The sequence below is a fragment of the Manacus vitellinus genome, unplaced genomic scaffold, assembly GCF_001715985.3.
Source record: "Manacus vitellinus isolate BGI_N305 unplaced genomic scaffold, ASM171598v3 scaffold_35_pilon, whole genome shotgun sequence".
Classification (NCBI taxonomy): Eukaryota; Metazoa; Chordata; class Aves; order Passeriformes; family Pipridae; genus Manacus; species Manacus vitellinus.
The window spans coordinates 3841174-3861491 of NW_021940498.1; positions in this window are offsets into that span (position 1 = coordinate 3841174).

Sequence of the window (20318 nt, forward strand, 5' to 3'; positions counted from 1 at the left end):
CTCTCCCTAACAACTGGCAGTCTCTCAGTAATTCTTTTGAATGGGTAGTTGCAACTGATTTCATGGTAGTGGAAAAAGGTCTAATTTTTATTTGAATGAAGATAACTACAGTTCAAAGAATTTGACAGAGATATGGCTGATGTTACATTTCTCCAGTTAAAAGTTGTTTGGCTTTCTGAAACACAGCTCCTCATTCCTGAGATTCTCAGCACCACTTTTTTAAATCCCCTTCCACAAATTCAAGCCGTCAAGATCCCCTCAAGGCTGGTTTTGCTTGTTGCCCCTGCTCATGTTCAGACAAATCTCTGCCACCAGATTCCATTCAAAGCTGCCACTGCACATCTCGTCCTGCAGCATCGGCTTTGTGGAGTGTTTGACATCTCTGAACAAAACAGGACTTCGGGAAGGAGCCCATCAGATGATCTGCTGATTGCCTTTGATTTCCCCACCTAAGGGTTTGCTCAAGGCAACCATTTTCCCCAGGCTGTGTCTTCCCCAGTCTTTTCCTCCTTCTGTATCTTCATAAGCATCACTCAGCACTCCTCAGTGTACAGACTTACTGAGGCTCAGAATACAGACTTTCCACAGCAAAATGCTGAGTGAAAAATGCACTCGTGCTGGATAATAATTTATGTAAATGAAGCCTTTCCACACTGCCTCTTTCCTTCTCCTGGAAGGGGGAACTCAGGGCTTTTCTTCTTAAGCCTTCTGGTTTATTGCATTAATAATTTATAACCAGAGTGCTTTATATAGGCTGTGGCTCACTCAGACCAAACTTACAGAAAGCCATTTTTCCACCAGCGTTCATCAGAGTGGATTTTCTTAAGAGCACAGAGCTTTCCAAAACACAAATTCTTTATTTCCGTGGTGAAAAGCTTGTGGTTCCATGAGCTGTGTTAAACTGATTATTAACATTCTCTGCAGAGTTTAAGACATACACAAGGCCAGGAAAGAGGGGTTTGCTGCAGCAGATTCTGCAGAATTAATGTGGGTAACAGATCTACATAGTAGGAAGCCACATCCCCTTAGGGAGGACTTGACTAAACATTTCTTTTTAACTTCATTGTAATGAAGCAATTCACTTTTAGTAATATATTAATAGCAATGAATTGATTTGAAAGTCTGCGAAAAACTTAACAAGTAATTCAGTTATTTTAAGCCTGTAACAAAAAAAAAGTAACTTTTTACATTTTCAAATTGCAAGTTAACAGACTCTTTAGGTCCCATTACTAAGTAATAACTTTCTAATGATAAATATTTCAGAAAACTTAGTACAAAAGTGTGGCCTAACATCATTGGATAGCTTTGTAAAGAGTGATGTTTCCAAAAGAAACTGTAAAGAAATGTGAAAACAAGACAGAACCCAGCAGGAGAAAGCAGATTTGTCTAGGTTAGTACAACAGTCATGATAAATAAATCTGGATTATCGAGTTAGCTGTGCTTAATATTTTGGTCATTTATACATTACATTATTGATATTAAAGAAAACCTTGAGAGGTACGTTTAAGGGTCAAACTGTATAAAAGAGATGATGAATCCTGGGAGGGTGTTCTGCCTAGATTCCAGTTTTTGTTGCAGAAGGGCTAAATCCCAACAGAGAGTGGCTGAACCTTCACTCAACAATATCCTGCATCGAAGTCCAGCAATGGGCAGTCACATAGAGGTCAGCCCAGAGAAAAGAAGTGTTGAAGCAAATGAGCACCTTCCAAAGACCAGGAACAGCTAAAAACGAGGGGGAGAGGAGAGGAGGGAGGAAAATAAATAAATCTTTGAGCCTTTGACAGAAGATAATTCTTTTGTCAAGACAATATTCATATCAGGTAGACTCAGTGCTCAGAGGCTTAGTCCTCTGAAAGTTCTCGAGCATAATCCTACTTTTAGCTGAAAACCATGAATTTTTATACACTTTCCAACCCCAGACATCACGGAGTTCTCAACTCTGAAAGCAAAATGGGTAGTAGAGCTAAAACATTGATACTAATGGTCTCACAAGCACTTAAAACAGTTATAATGTGACTCCTGCTTAAGCTCTGCCTCTCCTGGGCTCCCTTTGTTGTTGGGAAGTGATGAGGCAGCAGAGGTTGAATCTTATCCTCTTATAGCAGGAGTGCAGTGGGTTTTCTCAGTAGGAATCACAAAACTAAACAGTAAACTACACTCCACCAGGTTTGCTTCATAATACTTCCTCTCAGCTATAACTTTCCCAGTGAAGTTGTATAATTCTTTGGCCTCACTCAAATTCCTCTTGAAAGATGTAATGAAAGGAAAAACAATAATAGAAGTGTTCAGTTTTAAACCCCAGCCAAATCTGGCATGCTGATGGAGAGAAGAGAGATTAGAAAATAATTTTCATCCACAAGAAGAAATTGTTTTTCTCAAAAATTAAAATACTGTACCTTCTAATACAGTTGCAGGAGATTATCTACAACCCACAGTAAGATAAGTACTAGAGATTGCTTCTAGATGTTATTGTTATATTAAATTGAAGGCTGCAAGTGAAATAGGAGTAATTCATGTCCACAGGAAATATGACAAGAATGAAGATAGGTCTAGGTTACATATTAGGTCCAGATCAGAAGCAATTTATTTTACAACACTGTACAGTCTGTAATTTTTGTGATTACAGGTAAATGTTTAGATTCTAGGAGTTTTATAATGATTTGGGGATGGGGGTGGAGGGAGGGGAAACATATTTTGTTAATTTAGTTATATAAAATAGTGCTATTTCAAAAGTAAAATTAAGCCTAAATACTTTATGCAGATGTATATAACAAAGATTAAGAAAGGAAGTTAACACTACTAGAAGGTTTGGTCTAAAGCTCTTTTACTAACCTAGTTCTTTCCATTTCAATGTTAAAAAGGCTAAAAATCTGGAGGTTGCTCCCTCATTCTCACATTGGTGACATTCCAATACAGGGACAGACTGAGAGAGAATTTTGAGAGCTTTTTTATTTTGCAAAGAACTACCAAAGACAGGCCCTATTGAAAAGGGGTACAGATATATTGTCATTGTATTCTTTGCTGTATTTGCGTAATTCAGGTGACTACAAAAGTAGAACAGAAAATGAGATTTGACATAGAACTGTGTCCTCCACTGGTCCACAGTCTCCTGGAAAGAACAACGAGGCTGGGACAGGTGGTAGTGCTCAGGCAGCCTGTTAACTCTCCCCATGTCCATTTATGTGCCTGGCTTGAGATGAACAGGACAAGTGTAAGATCTCTTCTTGCCTAGTCCAAGTTCATTCCTGCCTCTTTTCCCTGCTTTCTTGCTTGGAGCAAGGAATAATTTGGCAAGCATCACTGTTCTGTAACCATAGCATGAGTAAACATCTACTCAAGGAATGTAGTGCGTGGAGTAAAAAGAAAGGGTGGCCACAGGTGCTTCCCAGGCTGCTGTGCATCTTCCTTCCTATAGCAAGATGTGGGCTGTAGCAGGTGTTTTAGGATGGTGCCATGGTACAGTGACAGCAAGAGCTTGCTTGGCTCTGCTAGAAAATCCTACCTGGGTGATGGTCAGTAATATCAGATAGTTACAAGTATTGTTCAGTGGATCAGACAGTTATTGTCTATTATTTCATTTACAGCTGTGATCACAGATACTTTTAAGTAGTGGCTGGAGGGTGAAAATATATATGCATGTGAAATTTGTACATTATGATCACTGAACAAGATATCTCAAAACAGAAACATGAACAACAGCTTAGCGTAGTTGGTTATCAGCCTTAAACTTAGCAATGTTTTAGGGTTGAAGATTTTCTTGTTATCAAACACTCATCCCTTTTAATCACGGGGATTAAAGATTAATTAACAGCTGAAAATAAAACAGCCGTCTTGAAAAACTGTGATATTATGGCTGTGGAATAGTTTTTGATAAGGTTTTCCTGAACCTTGAGAACATGGATGTGCATAGGCAACCTCTCAAAGGCTGGTCTAGCTGATTCTTCTTTGGCTTATGCCATTTCCTTTGAAGTTCTTAAGATCATTGGAAGAATGTCACTGTGTTTCATATAAATACTGATAGGGAAATGTGGTATCAGAGTGAGACTGATTTTGTTTAGAAGCTCATGAGTTTCAGAAATGCTTTAACAAAAGTAAAAACAGTCCTCTGAGGCTTATCTCATTCTCAGTTATTAGGAGAAGGTACTGTTCTTATGGGCACAAATTGCAAAACCCCATTTGTTTTCAGCTTAGCCCAGGGGAAGTTATAAACATTACCATCCCATAGGTATTGCATTAAACACTTCAAGTCACTTTAAAAATCAAAGAATATTCTGAATTGGAAGGGAATGCTTGGAAGTTTAAAATTAGATTCGAGAATGGAATGATTTAAAGGTCTTTACAATGTGAGATTTACTGTGAGATTACTTTGTTTTAAGCATAATTATCTGTATTTAAAAATATTATTACTAAAACATTCAATTTTGGCATCCAAAAAGAGATTAATTTTGCAGGCTCTTTTTATATTAGGCTTAATTAAATCATTTAAATACAGATGTTCAAAGTAACCAGTGATTCAGATGTTCAAAGTAACCAATGATTTAAGACATTTTGGAATGCCATTATCACAAATCTTCCCCAATATTAAAAATTATATCATTTAGGCCGTGCAACATTGTAATTTTGTTGAGATACCATAGTTGTGATGTAAATCAGTTTCTAAATTACTTGGAAAAATATTATGAAAGTGGATCATTTAACGCTCACCTAACTTTTGTAAAGCCTTTTGAGGACTTAAATGAAGCACTTAGGCAACAACTGTGTCATAGACTTCAAGTCGATTAGGTGACCAGGCTGTAAAGCTTAATTAGCACAATGCTGTGGTGTGTAGGAAGCTCTGTGCTGCCAATAATCCCAGACTTTTCGTTGAGAACAGAGAGAATTATTTGGTAAAAAGTCAGTTTGAAAGTATTGCACAGAAACTCCCAAAGTGAAGCCCCCCAAAGGTTTGAAATAGTGGATGAAGACAGAAGGATATGAGAGCAATTGTCCACATGCAGCTGTTTGCTGCATTCAGTGTAAAACCATTTAGCATAACAATTTGAAAGCTAACAGTGGGTTTCTTACTCTGGTGAAAAGAATGAAAAGGAGGAAAAAAGCCAACTCCTTTCCTCAAAACTTACCCTTAAATTTGGTTTCTGTTCTGCACTGAGAGATGGGGAAGGAGAGGTTGACAGAGGGTGCAGGGTTCTTCCTACATCTCAGTAAGAAAGGCCTGACAACAAATGGCATAATAAAATAGCTGTTTTAATAAAACAGAACAAAAAGACATAAATAAAAATGGTACTGAGTAAATCTTACATCCTTTCAGATGCTGGGAATCCCACATTCATGCACCATCAGCCAGACCCTAATAAATACAATGACAAAAAATACAGAATTAGCAGAAGGGCATCATTGTGATGGTCCAGGAATTTACACCTCTATTTCTGCACCTGCACAGGTGAACATGTGGCCAAAAGCAGATGAGCTGTGCACCTGATATGCATTTTCACTGCAAGAGGGCACAGAACAACATTTTGACACAACCTATTACACTTTTCAGACCTCATATTTTTCCCAGGACATCACTCAAGCCCAGGACAAATTACATGTTGACAAATTATGGGTCAACCAATCGCAGAACTCAAAAGATGTATGGCTGAAACATGACAGATTCTCTTGAATATAAACAGGTCTCATTAAGGCTGGCTGTAAATTTTATGCCTGGCCAAAAAAGAGTAAGTAGTGTGTAGCCTGAAGATAAGCATAAAAATGTGAATGGAAAGGGCATGTGTTTTTTTCTGACAATAGCAAGAAATGGAACACTAGGTAATTCCAGAGCAGAAAAATTTAGTGCTGGAAAGTCCTTTTAAAAGAGGCTGAAGAGCTTCCACAGTTCCACAAGACCAGAGGAGAGCTATAACACTTCGTTTTTCTTATCAGGAAAAAACAACAAAACCCAACCAGAAAACTTTGTCAGATTACTCTGGGTTTCCCCCAGCCATGACAAAACTCTGCAATGAAGAGTTCAGCCTAACCAGAAACTCAATTGGCTTTCATAATGAGGCTAGAAACAAATTTTGCCAATATTTTTGAGAAAAACAAAGTGTAGCCCATGCTGTAATAAGATTCATATAGCTACAAAAAAACCCAAAACAAAAACCACAACACAAAACCAACAACAAAAATATTTCTTTTTCTAAACTGAAATTTGATGGTTTCAATCTTTTAGAGCATTCACAGAAGTATGCCAAATATAATTTATTCAAATAGAGTATTTTTCATATGGTATGCTTAGGTAATATTTAACCTGTAAAATTTTCAAAAGCTGGGAGTTGGGAAGAGCTTTCTTCAGAGTCAGGAGTGCTTGTTTTTTCTTTTCTTTGTTTGTTTTTTTTCTCTAGAAAATTACATGAAGTATTCCATCTGTTGTTTGCCAAACCCAAATGAACTGTCCATTTTGAATTCCTGTTTTGTAATCTGATAACTGATCATCGTTAAGCCACAGTGGGGATAAATTAAAGAGACTGAATTCTCCTTCCAGAAAACACAATATAGGAAAAGGCATGTAAAAATGAAACAAAAGCCATGTGACAATGAAACAAATGCATAAGAAAACTTGAAAGCAAGGTAGTAATATAGGGAAAATTCACACATTCAACTGACTATGAAGCAAAGGCACTCCTTTTTCTAAAATGAGTAATTTTTGGATCTTTGTTGAATCACATTTAGGTATTTTAAAAGGTCGGCTTTTTTGGTCAAAAGAGCCAGACTGGGCAACTTGGCAAACTTCTCCTTTCAAAATATGTCTGGAAACTCTCATTTGAGGTTTCAGGGGTATTATAAAGATGATATTTCTCTGGTATGCATTCATATCTTCTGAGCAAAAATGAGAAATAAAAAGACAAGCACAGCTGAGGGAGGGGGTGCATTTGCAACATGGCAAATGTCAAAACAGCCAAGCAACATCATCTACAGGTGTAAAAAGTGAATTTCAGCAACCTCCTTTCTGACCCCAGTCTTCCAATAAAAATACATTGCACCTGACTATTTTATTTTAACCAGTGGATTATGATACATTGTAGCAGAATAGTCTAAAATAGTTAAACTTTTCTAAAAAATAATCAATGTATGAAAAGAAGGTGATTAAACAACAAATTTTGTTTAGTATCATCATAGAGGTGAGCAGCTTACAAATACTAGAATATAGACAGACACACACATCAGTGTATCCCACACAAAAAGTAATCTCAGGAAAACCTCCAGCCAACATTCCTGTAACAGCAAAAGATCTATTGTACTGAGAGTACAAAAATCTTTGACTAGTTCTGTGTCTGAATTGTCCTCAGACTTTACAAAGGAGTTCTAGCATCCAAAAATTCAAACAGAGCCAAGAATAAAATGTATCACAGAAGGGTAAAAGCTATCTATTCATGTTATATGGGATTTGGGAAAGAAAAGCTCTAACAGATCCAGTTTCACACGAAAGAATATTTTCATTACACACTTGTTAGTTGAAGCTTGGTCAAACAGCCATAGATGTATCCCAGTGACTCAGAACCTGTGTGTATGTGTTTTTTCGTTAGATGATTTCATTGACTTGTGAAGGGATACTTTGGAATTACCACTAAAAAAAGGTAAGAAATCTCAAAAAAACGCACCCAACAATGCCACCATAAGGCTCTGCCTTCAAGAGATTGATGTAATGTCCACAGATATATTTTAGTAGCCTGATTGCAGACCCTTATACAAATAAAGCTACAAATATTCTCCTTTCCACACTTTTTCAACAAGAAAAAATTTTAATACAGAGCTCAAAAAAAGTGCCACGAATTGAGGAATGGATTCCAGCCAAGCAGCAAGGAAAACATCTCCCAGCAAATGGTGTTGGTGTTAGGGAGAGGTAGGGTTGTAAAGCACAGGTTCATTTGCTTGTCAGTAATACCTAAAGTAACAAGACAGGAGACACCCTAAGGGTGGGAATGCAACTGGCTTGAAAAGAAAACATTAAAAAAAAAAAAAAAAAACAAAACAAAAAAGCTTTGAAAAGTTCTCTGAGTATAAAGTCACACAAGGTAGTGCTAAATCATGTGAGCCTTTTCTGGCAGAAATCAATTTTTTAACATTCTAAAGAACTGTCTATTTTACTGTTATTGTCTGTTTTATAGACCAGATGCTTTTTTTGTTGGACCCTGTGGCTCAAAAAAAAAGAGTAAGCTTGGTTTGGTTTCTGTTGTTGCTGAGGCTGTAAAGCAGTCTATTGAAACCTATTTGTGATAATATGTAGGAATTGCACTCTAGTAGATTTTAACTTCAGTGATTCGAGGATAAAATGGAATTTCCTGTGTGATGCAATATTGACAAAAGTGTCACCAGGCAGAAGTATTGCCATGCTTACACAGAGGCAACAGTGGGGTTTTAGTGTTTTAGAAACAAACACAACAGCTTACATCTCCAGCAAATTGTCATTTGTGAGTGTGGTACAACACTAGTGCTGCTACCATGAAAACAAACCAACCTGCGGGGAAAAAATCGCTCCGGAACTAATTTCAGTAATTGTTGGCTCATTCAAAGTCAACCTTCTTCTTCTGCAGCCAAAATACGTGTGTTTACTATATAACTTTTACAAATATAAGGTTGCAAACTTTCTTTCTGATGCCCATTTGTCACGTCTGAGGTGCTGACTTTAACGGGTAAGGTGAGGTCTTCTGTGCTGTCCTGGAGTCCATGTAACATGTCACAAATCATTGGGGTGAGGGGTGTGAACGTTGTAATGCACCCAGTGATGGAGATAGTGCCTGTTTCTCAAAGCCAGCCTCTTCTGGCTGCTTCCTCAGCATCCACTGCTGCTCCACCTGCCGGTTTGGAGCACATGGTCTTGGGCTTTTGAATTCTCGGAAGCCGCAACTTAAATTGCTCAGGATTCCAGGTAGGAGATTTAAGTTGGATATCAGGAGAAAATTCTTTACAGAGAGTAATCAGGAATTGGAATGGGCTGCCCAGAAAGGTGGTGGATTCACCATCCCTGGAGATTTTTAAACGCAGATTGGACGTGGCACTGAGTGCCATGATCTAGTAAATGGATTTGGACCAAGGGTTGGACTCGATGATCTCGGAGGTCTTTCCCAACCCAATCGATTCTATGATTCTATGATTCTATGATTCTATGATTCTATGATTCTATGATTCTATGAGAGCAGTGCCATTCATCCAAACTGGAATGAGAGAAATGATTACGCACAGTGACAGCTTTTTATAAGCCCATTTGCTAAGAAGGCAGGAGCCCAGTTCCTCATCCCATTATCCTGCAGGCTAGAGGCCACCTCTTGGGTTACTTGCTACTAGATTGGAAAGCTGTGTAATATTTAGAGAGGAAAGTTCAAAGCTACATGAGTCAGAGTGAGTTCCTCTTTTAATCTTCCACTGTGTCAGATACCACAGATTAGCAATATCCCTAAGTGATATTTAATACTAATTACTTCAAGGTCAATGAGTTGTAACCAGAAGAATCTTTAATAGGGCTTTATAATGAGTATTTCTTCAGACCCATTTCAGCTCTTCATGTATGTCTGTCAATCCCTGGCCCACACCAGCCCGAAAATTGACGTTCAGGCTTTTGTTTTGCCAGTTACACTCATCAAATATGACTCCTGCAAAGCTTTGCCACCGGAGGGTGGGTTTGTTTGGTTTTTACTTATAAAAATAATTTAAAAACCCCCACAAGTTTTTTCTTTCTACATACAAGACAGGAATTTGAGTCTTTTAGAGCCATGATGTAGCTGGGAGTTACTCAGTGGAATTGTGGAACTGTACAGTTCTTTTCTTGCAAAAGCTACACTGGATATTGTCTTTGTTTTTTTTTGTCCTTCAAGTCATCGCAGTAGTATCAGTCTTCAAATATGAGTCAGACCCATGGGAGAAGATAAAAGTAATAATTTAGAGTGGTTTTTTATTTATCTTTTAAGGTCTTGAGGTTTTAAGTTCTTAGTTTTGTCTCTGGTATCTGAAGGTTAGAAAATTGCTTTTTAAAGTAAAGCTAAAATTCTGATAAAATCATGTGGCAAAAGGGCTCTCTAAGCTTTGAAAAAGTTTGACACAGTGGAAAAAAATTCACCATTTTGCAGACTGGAGCTTTTGACAACAGTATTTTCTAAATGTCCAGAGAAGAATAGTCCTTTATTCTTTCCTTAAAATATTAACAAAATTCTTTACATGATCAAAAAAACAGTTCACATTTACACAGTGCTTACTAAGAGGCACTGTAGTACCTACATAGAAGAAAAATCAATAATTTAAATATAATTATTCACACTTTATTTACTAAAATAAACAGTAATTTTTTTTCAGTTGGCCAAAAATATATCAAATTATTTTGATCCAAAAAAGAAGAGAATTGAACTAGACATCTAAAACTCAGCTACTATTTTTACCTGAGGGAAGGAAGTTGAACATGGACTACTAAGAAAAGTTGAAGCTACCTCATTTATTAATTTTGTTTGATTCTCCATGCTTCACTGTATTTACTTTTTAGTTTGCTTTTCCAATACACAAAAGTTTTTAATTTTTCATTGTTGCAAAGGAAAAGAAAAAAAAGTAGCATAAAAAAATCAAATAGTTTACAAAAAGTATCAAACAGGTTTAAAAGCACATAAATTTTCAAATGGGTGAATTAACTGCTGGCAATGCATATTAACAGCAAATAAAATCAGATAAGAATATTACCACAGGCTTTACAGTTTATGTAAATTTTTACTATTAATCTTGAAAATTAGTTTGTTCTAATCTATGTATTAAATCAATGGGAAAACTTATATCAATTACATTTTCTTTGACAGTCAGAAGATCAGTGTGAAAACAACTGAAAACTGCAGTTCTAGACCTTTTTTTATTCACTGCAGAAAAGCGGCAAGGAAAGAGATGAGGAAATATTTTTCAGCCGAGAACATCTGCAGATAATTCTTAGCCTACTTACCTTGAAAAATTTTGCGGTTCACAAAAGCATAATGAAATGAGGAAAAGACTATTAACCCCAAATAGCTGCAGGCTTCATCAGAAATTAGGGCTCTTAAACAGAATAAATGAACCAGCCACCTTCACAACAGGCCTGTCTGTACAGTTGTCTTTTACAAACTGTACAGACTTGGCTTTATTGCCTTAAAAATGAGCAGCCAACTGATACACATTGCATTTAATTTCTTAGTTTTATAATTATTATTATTATTACTACTTACTTTCTCGATGAGATAACTTTATACTTAGTGAGCAGATGAAAAATACATCTGTTCTCTTAATTCACATTGTTTTCTTGTTTGAGGTTGAACTATTTTCATTAAAATAACGAACACTAACGTTACACATGGACTTAGCTACTCCTTGCTATGGAAAACTAGTTAAAATTTGTTTTTAAAGAATGCACATACATTCAACAAACCTCCTGCCAACCATCAACTCTGAAATAGTTATTGAACCTGTTTATATTTGTCTATACATGTATATGTATGTACATATATTTTTGGGGGGGTGTATATATATATACCCCCCCCCCCCATGAGTACACATAACTCAAGCTCTTATCTTTTGAATATTTTGGTCTGAAAATATTCAGATAACTTCACCACAAAGATGAAGTTCTAGTGTGAGTCAGTTCCAGCTTTACAGGTCAGGGTAACACATAGATGGCTTCTAATATGGTATTTGCAAATCCCCAGTACAGCACATACAGGTGAGGGGGAAATTGCTTTTCCCCTTGTTGCTGTTTCTAAACGAAGCACCCAAGTGTCCTGTATCCCTCCTGTATTCCTATGAAAAGATACCAAAGACACATTTGACTTTGACCTCTCTGCTTTCTTTCTTACTCTGGAAATATCCAAATAAGTATTTTTACCTTTATCCAACTCAGGCTCAGAAATTCTGTTTTAGGATTTATTTGGTAATTATTTTTTCTTTATTTTAAAGACAAAAGCTCTTTCTGAAATCCCTTGTTACAGACAGGATCATGACTACAATAGTTTGCACTGCATCTTCCTGAAAATCAAGGACCACTTCACCAGCACAAGCAGAACATCCTTGAATTCTTTCAGGAATTTCCCAAAGACTCTCAGGTGACAATGTGAAATGATCAGATGGAAAAACGCTTTTTTTTTTGCTGTGAGAGTGATTGTAAAATAAAATCAAAATCACAATCAATGAATTTAAATGAAATTCAAGTACCAAAAAATGAATTCAAAAAACAATGAAATCACAATCAAAAAGATTAACCCTGACTTTCCTTAGTCTTCTGACAGCAAAGCTGAAGCAGATTCGTTATCAGTTTTGGCTTACTGTTGAGAAATTAGCCCTTCATAGAACATGAAAGATAAATACTTGCCTTTAACATTCATCAAATTGGAGCTTTCACTTTAATATAAACCTGTGTTATCTTATAAGGTAATTTTTGTAACAGAGAAAGGCTCAATTACATAATGTAGTACAGTCTCCTTAATGACACAAGTCTTTTTGAATTTAAGTTTATTACCATAACTGTACGATGTGCCCTTTATTAATATTACAGTATACCACAGTAAATTACTATATTTTTTTAGAGAATTCAGTTCATATTCCTGAAATATGGATATAGGTCATATCAGATCTATATCCATAGCATAAATATGACCTATTTCCATATTTCCTATGTCCATATTTCTGACATGGATATAGGTCATAATGTTAAAAAGATGTTTGAAAAGTGAAACCTGATTTTGAACTGTCTGTTGTACTTTTAAAAAAAAACCAGGAATATCTCCCTTACTCCCTTGACTGCTACACATTTACACTATTTCAGAGATTTTGCCATTAAAAAATTAGAAATTAAAACTATTCTATGAGTGATGTTCAGGTTTTGTTCATGAAAGATGAACCGCACGTAACTTTGAAGCACTCAATGTAATCCTCACCAAAATCTCCCGACTCATTTGCAGAAGGTTACCTGTTCTGTTTAGTCTTCTATCTAGTTTATAATGTAATTAAACACCTGCACATAAAGTATACCTTTAACTGTGATTCAGTAGTGATGTGGACTCTCGAGGGAACACATCTAAAGTCATGGAAATATTAATTTTACTTAAGAAATAAATACCATTGTTCCTCATTCTCTGTTCAACAATATTGATCATAAAAGAGTGTTCCAATTGCTTTCTACACTGTTTCTTATTTTTTGTAACAAGTAAAAACAGGAGAAGACACTAAACGTTCGTTAAGAGAAAAACACTAACAAAAAGCTCTTTTATCAGTGAGGTAACAAATATATCCTTTGCTTTTTTCATTACTCCTGTGTATCTACCTAATGTTTTTTAAATGTTGTAAAGGCTGTTCAGAGATGTTTTAAAGTAAATATACTGTCAATATTCCCCATTAAACCTAAACAAAAGGCAACAGAAGAATATGAAGGTTTTGACCCCACATTATTTCATTGGTAACTACCTCTGTAAATCAAAAGTTACACATCAATGTACAGTATCTAAGATGACGACTACACTATACCTGAGTATATGTTTTCCTTAAAGTTTATTTAGCAAAATTCAGTGGTATAGGTAGAGAGTTTATGAAGTATAAAAATAGATCTGTAGCAGAAGAAAGAATTTGGACTCTAAAAATGGCACATATAATCAGCTGCTTAAAAGTGTATGCCTGAATCAAATCTTATGCTTTTTAAAACTAGAAGAAATGAAAAGTGAATGATAATCTTGCTATAAAAAATGAAGATATACTTCTATGGATAATTGATATGATTGGATATGGGCTTCTCTTTGAGTTTTAAAAGAAATGATAACAAATGAATAACTTTATATGCAGTGCTTTCAGCTACCAGAGACCAAGAAAGGAGAACTAAAATTGACAGAACACAGATACTATTTTATGAAAGAAAGAGAGTTATTTTTCTTTGCAAGTTCTGGGTCATTCAGTGAAAGTCAGAATTAAATTTATTCTTCTCAAAAACACATTCCAGAAAATGTTGACATGGCATTTCTATCCCATTAAGCTTCAGATCATATTTATACTCTATTACATGAAATAAACCACGTTTATCAAATAAGGTTCAAGGTGCAGACCCTGTCACTAATATAGAAAACCTGATGGCTGAATCTGTGTCATCTTCTTGATAGTGTTTTACATATAGTTATTTACTCCAGGCATGTTGCAAAGGGTACGTGGCTTTAAACTGAAAGACTTTAGATTTAGATTAGATTATAGGAAGAAATTCTTCCCTGTGAGAGTGGTGAGACACTGGAAGATGTTTCCCAGAGAAGCTGTGGCTGCCCCAGCCCTGGAAGTCTCCAAGGTCAGGTTGGATGGGGATCAACCTGGTCTAGTGGAAGGTGTTCCTACCTATGGCAGAGGGACTGGACCCAGATGACCTCTATGGTCCTTCCAACCCAAACCATTTGATGATACTGTGATTAAAAAAAGCTTGACCAAATGGTTTCTAACTTTTTAAAGTCATTCAGTTCAGGCTGGGGGCCTTACAGTGCTCTGGCTTTGGGCTGGTATAAGGATATTCCAAGAGTGAGGTTCCAAATAGGGTGACCCACCAACTCCTAAAGAAACTGGTTTTTAAGATTTTGAATTTAAGTGTCATTTGGACTTAATAACAACTCTCCAATTCATTCTGGGGTCCTTATTCCATGACTTCTATACTAAATAAATGCCAGTCCATTCCTGCCTCACCCAATCGGCTCCGAAGTTTGAAGTGGAAGCAGAACCTGCATAACTTTCTCTCTGCCAGCTGAGATGAATTTTGAACAGTATTAATTAGTCAACACATTCCACTCTGCTGTTCTTATAACCTAGCTGTGGCCCAGGTCCTTTTTGATCCAATGCACATTGATTCTACCTAATGAACCAAAATAGAGTCATTGCTTCTAAAACTGAAGCTCTTTTTCTAAGCCAATACCGTTATAACATCTGTCTGTGCCACTTCTCTTAGCAAGAACTACTGGAAAGTTTAATCTTTCACTGACTGTGACAGCGTGTTGCAAATGCCATATGTTTTCTGGAAGAAAGCTGGCAAAGTGCATACTGTGCTTCCTGTAAGGATGAACCTTCCCTAATTTTACTAAAAGTTGTGTAGGAACCCTGAAGGTTGAAAGCTTCTGTTTGGTTGTACTTCTTTTTTGTTTTTACTGAAAAATATGTACCATACACAGAGCATCCTGCAAGCTAAACTAAAAGTGTTGTGAAGGACAAGATACTTTATTATTATTGGAAAGAGAAACCAGGCTGGATCATCTACTCACAGCAGATGTTGTACCTCTCTGACCCATTTATCTTGCAGGAAATGCTGAACAGGGGTCTTCTATAATTTTTATCCCAGTATAGAGTCACATGAAGGTACTTTTCTAAGAGAACATGAAATTACAATGTAGAGAATGACAGGCTCAAATAGGATAAGCTTTCAGCACCTTAAGGCTTCTGGTTCTTGTCAAATTTTTAGCAGTAAAACAATTTTCATTTTTGAATAATCAGGCAACATTTAATGTGTTTGAAATATTTAGTAATTTTCTCAAAACCTTTAAATGATCACCTTACAAATCAAACATAAAACCTTCAACAAGAAGGTTAAAAAATGGATCTCAGCACTATTTTTATAGTCTATGATACCCTCAAAAAATCACAGCTTTTACTGAAAAAGGAAATTATATCGGTTTTGAATACAAGGTCGCTGATTTTTTGAGGTCTCATGCTGTTTGTATTTTATACTGAAATGTTATTTAAATTGTATTCAATATTAGCAAATTTATTTTCCAGCACAGTCTGAACCTTAGGAAGTTAATTCCAACTGTTAGTCAAAGAGTAAAGGTATCCTTTATTTTTTTCTTTTTACAGTAGGAATCTGCTGATTCTGATTCATATTTATTTTCTATAGTATGACAATAACCTGGCAAAATTAACAGAATTGCTGAATTTACCTCATATTCTTTTAAGTGTGTTTTTCTAAAACAGACAATCTGGTTATTTGGAGTGGCATTTCTTGATCTAAAATCAGCATTTTATGTCCTTTCTCAAAAATACAGCTATATTAGAATGGGAATTAAGAAAGTATCAGTCAAAAACCCCCATTTTGTTAAGCATTAGAGACTCAAAATACATTTCCTGCCTGTTTTGTTTCACCCATAAATCTGGAGAATTTTATGGGAAATAAATCTTAAGTATGAGCAGAAAAAGTTACAAATGTACTCAATACACACACATTTTCTCCTTTCGAAGTTGATTAAACATCTTTCCCCTTAGCACAAGGGGAGGGCTACAAACAACAGAGTGGGATGTTGCTTAAGGGTAAACATTGCTCAAAAAAATAAAGGGAATTTATTTATTTTTTGCCAAATTAAAAACATGACATAAATAAACAAACAGTGATAGTAATAGTAACATTAACAACCACAATAATAACAATAAAGCCAAAAGTAACTAAAAAAGGAAACACCCCTCTACAAGCCTGCACTGTAGTTTTGTAGAAGAAGGAAGGTAGAAATGCTGATCTGGTAGTTCTGGGGGCTTCCTTTCAAATTTTAATCTTAAGGAGCATGCATTGCTTTTCAGTATTGCCTTTGATATTGACAGTAGGGAAGGAATGGCTTTCCACACAGGCCTAAATATTTTTACATGCATTTTTTTATTCAACAAGGAGCGTGCTTTTATTTGTTCTTTGATTAAATGTAATCAACACACTATCAGCATTTGGATTAAAAGTATCCCATGAACTCTACCCTGACAGATAGAAATAATCAAGCTCGAGGACCTTGGCCTTTATTCCATGAACTAATTAGAGTAGAATGAACATAATGTTTCCTGAGGGCCTCTAGTTTATGACAGAGTAGATCCACAAAAGAAATTAGGTACCTAAATTTTCACTTAGTCAAAATTTCTGCTTTGCTCCCACCTACTCTGGACTCTGCACAACCATCTACAGGATTTAATGCTGCAGTTTCTAAGACAGCAGAAAATCCACTTTTGGACAGATATACTAAAAATAGTGACACAAAATAAATTCCATGCTCTCACAAATCCTGATGAGTCTGGAAGGCTCAATACCAAGTTAATCACTGAATTTGTAAAGGTCCATAAATTTGATGTCCCTTTTTCTGTCTTATCAGAGGAACTGATCAGATAGGGATCCTCAGAACTGCCCACTGGACTAGTCTTTGCCCAAAATGTGTTCTGCTGGTCCGAGTCCTCTGCTGGTATCTGCAAGATATTGGCATCCCCTTAGGTAGACCCACCACCTGATCTCAGCCCATCTGCACCCAGATGAGAGCTCTGATACCTGCACTGTTTGCTGTCACATCTTTTGGGGTGTAGGCTGCTAGGATTTCAAGAGCAGTTCTTCAGATCAATGTCAGTCTGGGTCTTTTAACTTTTGAAGTATAAATGCTGTCTTTAAATTGTAACGTTTCTCTCTGCTTAAATTCCCCTTTGATAGTTGAGTGACAGGTGCAGAATGACCTGGCTACGTCACATAGGCGGCTGAATTAGGCTGAAAATAGCTGCTTAAGGAGAAAATGGAATAAGGAGAGGAAGGAAGATGAGAATTAGCCTCTCAAATGGAACTTGTGCTTTCAAATTAGGTGCATGAGAGAGGATGACAGAAAAGTGATAGAAGCTGCAATCCTTGCTCTTATCCCTTTGGACTTCAAAGGGAGTTTTCCCCATTCAGAGCTGCAGGATCAGACATCCTATCTGTAGCTGTTTCTTTCAGCATCTGACTCTCAGTTGCGTTGCCAGGAGAGCTTTTCTCACCATATGAGATTTGTGAAACATATTTAAAGCCCTTGGTGATGGGCTTAAAGTCCGTTGCCTATTTTGTTGGGCATTCCTTATACCTTTTCTAAAAAGTGCCGCTGCAGAGCAAAGTTTAATTTGCACTTGAATGTGGGAAGTCTTCCTTTTATAGAACAGGTTTTTTACAGCATTTGCCTCTTACTGCAGCTTTTGAAAAAGCAAAAATGAAAAAACTGTCATGGCCCATGCTGCCTCGAGAACAGGAGCACACCTTTCCACTTATTACTGTTAGATTTTGGCTCTTCCATTTCCAAATGTCGCTCAGCAGCCTGAAGCTAAAATGGTCTTCTTTTGAAAGCCTCTGTCCCTTTTGGGTCAGAGGATGCAGAATGGCCTTTGAGCTGCTCATTCTAACTGGGGAAAGTAGAAAATTAACCATTAGGTCTAGACGTCTGGGCAAAGATGAATCAGCTGACATTATTAAATATATATATATAGGAGACATAAATGTTGCTGTATAAAAAGGTATCTCACATTGCTCCATAATGAGAACCTGATTTTGTGTATGTCCTTTAGTTATCCTAAATACTTGTTTAGGTTTTGTGCTGAGGCACAACCTGGTTCAAAGGCATTTGTTGTATTTTTTCCCACTGCTTCTTCAATGGAGAAGAGGACTGGGAAGTCCTGGAGAAGGTTAAATGTGAATGTTTTGTGTAAAGCACTTGGATCACTTGCCCATCCCTGATTTATCTCTGCAGTACTTCATTTCTATATGATACTAAGAACACTCCATGTGAGGCTGGAGCACAACGTAAGACCAGCATTCACGAACTCCTCTTTGTGTCCTACATACAACATGGTACATTTTCTCACTACTGTTGACATGGTGCAGTGCATAATTTATAAGTCCAGATTGGTAATCAGTCAAACTAGATTGAATACCTTATTTTGGGCTTAAGATCTTGGCTAATATTTGTCCCACTGAAGCGTTTCTTTTCAGCTTATGAATTCTTATTATGCAGAATAACTGAGTTTCAAAAACTCCAGAGCAGGAAGAGCAGTGACATCCTGAATCTGTTTGAAAACAATGTATTCTAACTACTGATGCTATTTTTAGATGTATATAGTAATATATACATATGGTGAGAAACTTAATATACAATTTTCTTTGCTAGTCAAAACATGCAGGATCATCCATTAAGCCTCTCTTCTCCCTTCTGCATCTTGCATTTCTAGCAAGTAGACAGAAGGTGAAAAGTTTGTTTGTTCTTCCATTCTTCTTGCATGGTCACTATGTGCACAGAATAGGTACATAGAGGTGTTATGTTACCAGCTTAGATTTAGATTAATGGAATATTTTTGATGGAGGAGTCTTAGAAGTTGGGAGGAATAGCTCTGGTAAAAAATGGTCTGATAGCTTTAGGCTGTTCTGAAAGAGCAGGAAGTATACTTGTGCAATAATATATAAACATTTTAATTACAGAACCAGAGAATCATTTAGGTTGGGAAAGACGTCTAAGACCAGAGTCCAACTTTTGGCTTATCATCACCTTGTCAACTAGACCATAGCACAGAGTTGTTTCTTGAACACCTCCAAGGATGCTGACTCCACCAACCTGAATTCTTTTGCTGGTGGTAGTTTAGGGGCTGAATTAATTACGAGTATTTAAATGCACTGTTCATTTATTCTCTTGCTATAATACACAGTCTCCTTTAAAAGATAACATTGTTAATTGTCCTCTGCACCTGTTTTGTGAATATCTGTAAATAGTCTTATACTTTTATTACAATATTTTTTGTCAGCAGACTTTTCTTGCAGACTAGAGCACCTAAGTTTCTCCAGTAACCTTTCCTCTCAATTTATCCTGTGGCATTCCAATGATCTAGTTTACATATTTCTTCTGGCTCAAGTGATTTCAGATACTGAGGGTGAAAATCATGACAGAAGACTCAAACAAAATTATTTGGTTAAACCTCTAGGTGGCCATCAAAAAAAAAATCTTGTTTCAAATGCCTTTCTGCTGTGCAAAATGAACAGAGCTTTGTTGTGACATTCAGCTTTGATCAAATGTCATATCTGGGATTCCTTCTGCACCGCAGTGTTTTTATAATAAGAGCTATCATAATGCTGCAGCTAACACTTTAAACTAGCACTAAATTAGAGCCTGTGAGCTGGATGCATTTTTCAATGGACAGTGTTTCTTTCCTCTCTGGAAGAGGGAAGTTTTAAGCTGGCAATACCTACTTAGTGTTTTGGCACTATCTAGACATTGGTGTATTCTGACAGAGATTCCTCTGCGGCCTTACATGAGTCACTTAATGTCCCTTGATTTTTTCTCTGGGTTTGTTTATCTTTAAAATAGAGATAATAGTTTTTGTCCTCAAGGAGAAGAGAGTTCAGATGGATTGGGATTATGTTTGTAAAACTTCAGAATCCATGACTTTTATAACGTGATACAAACTTATCCGTGATGTCAGACTTCTGTTAAATGCATGACGTATTTTACATTTCCCCTCTTGTGTCTCTTTTGTTAAATAATATACTCTTGTTCATATCAATAATTCTTGCCCTACTTCAAAGATAA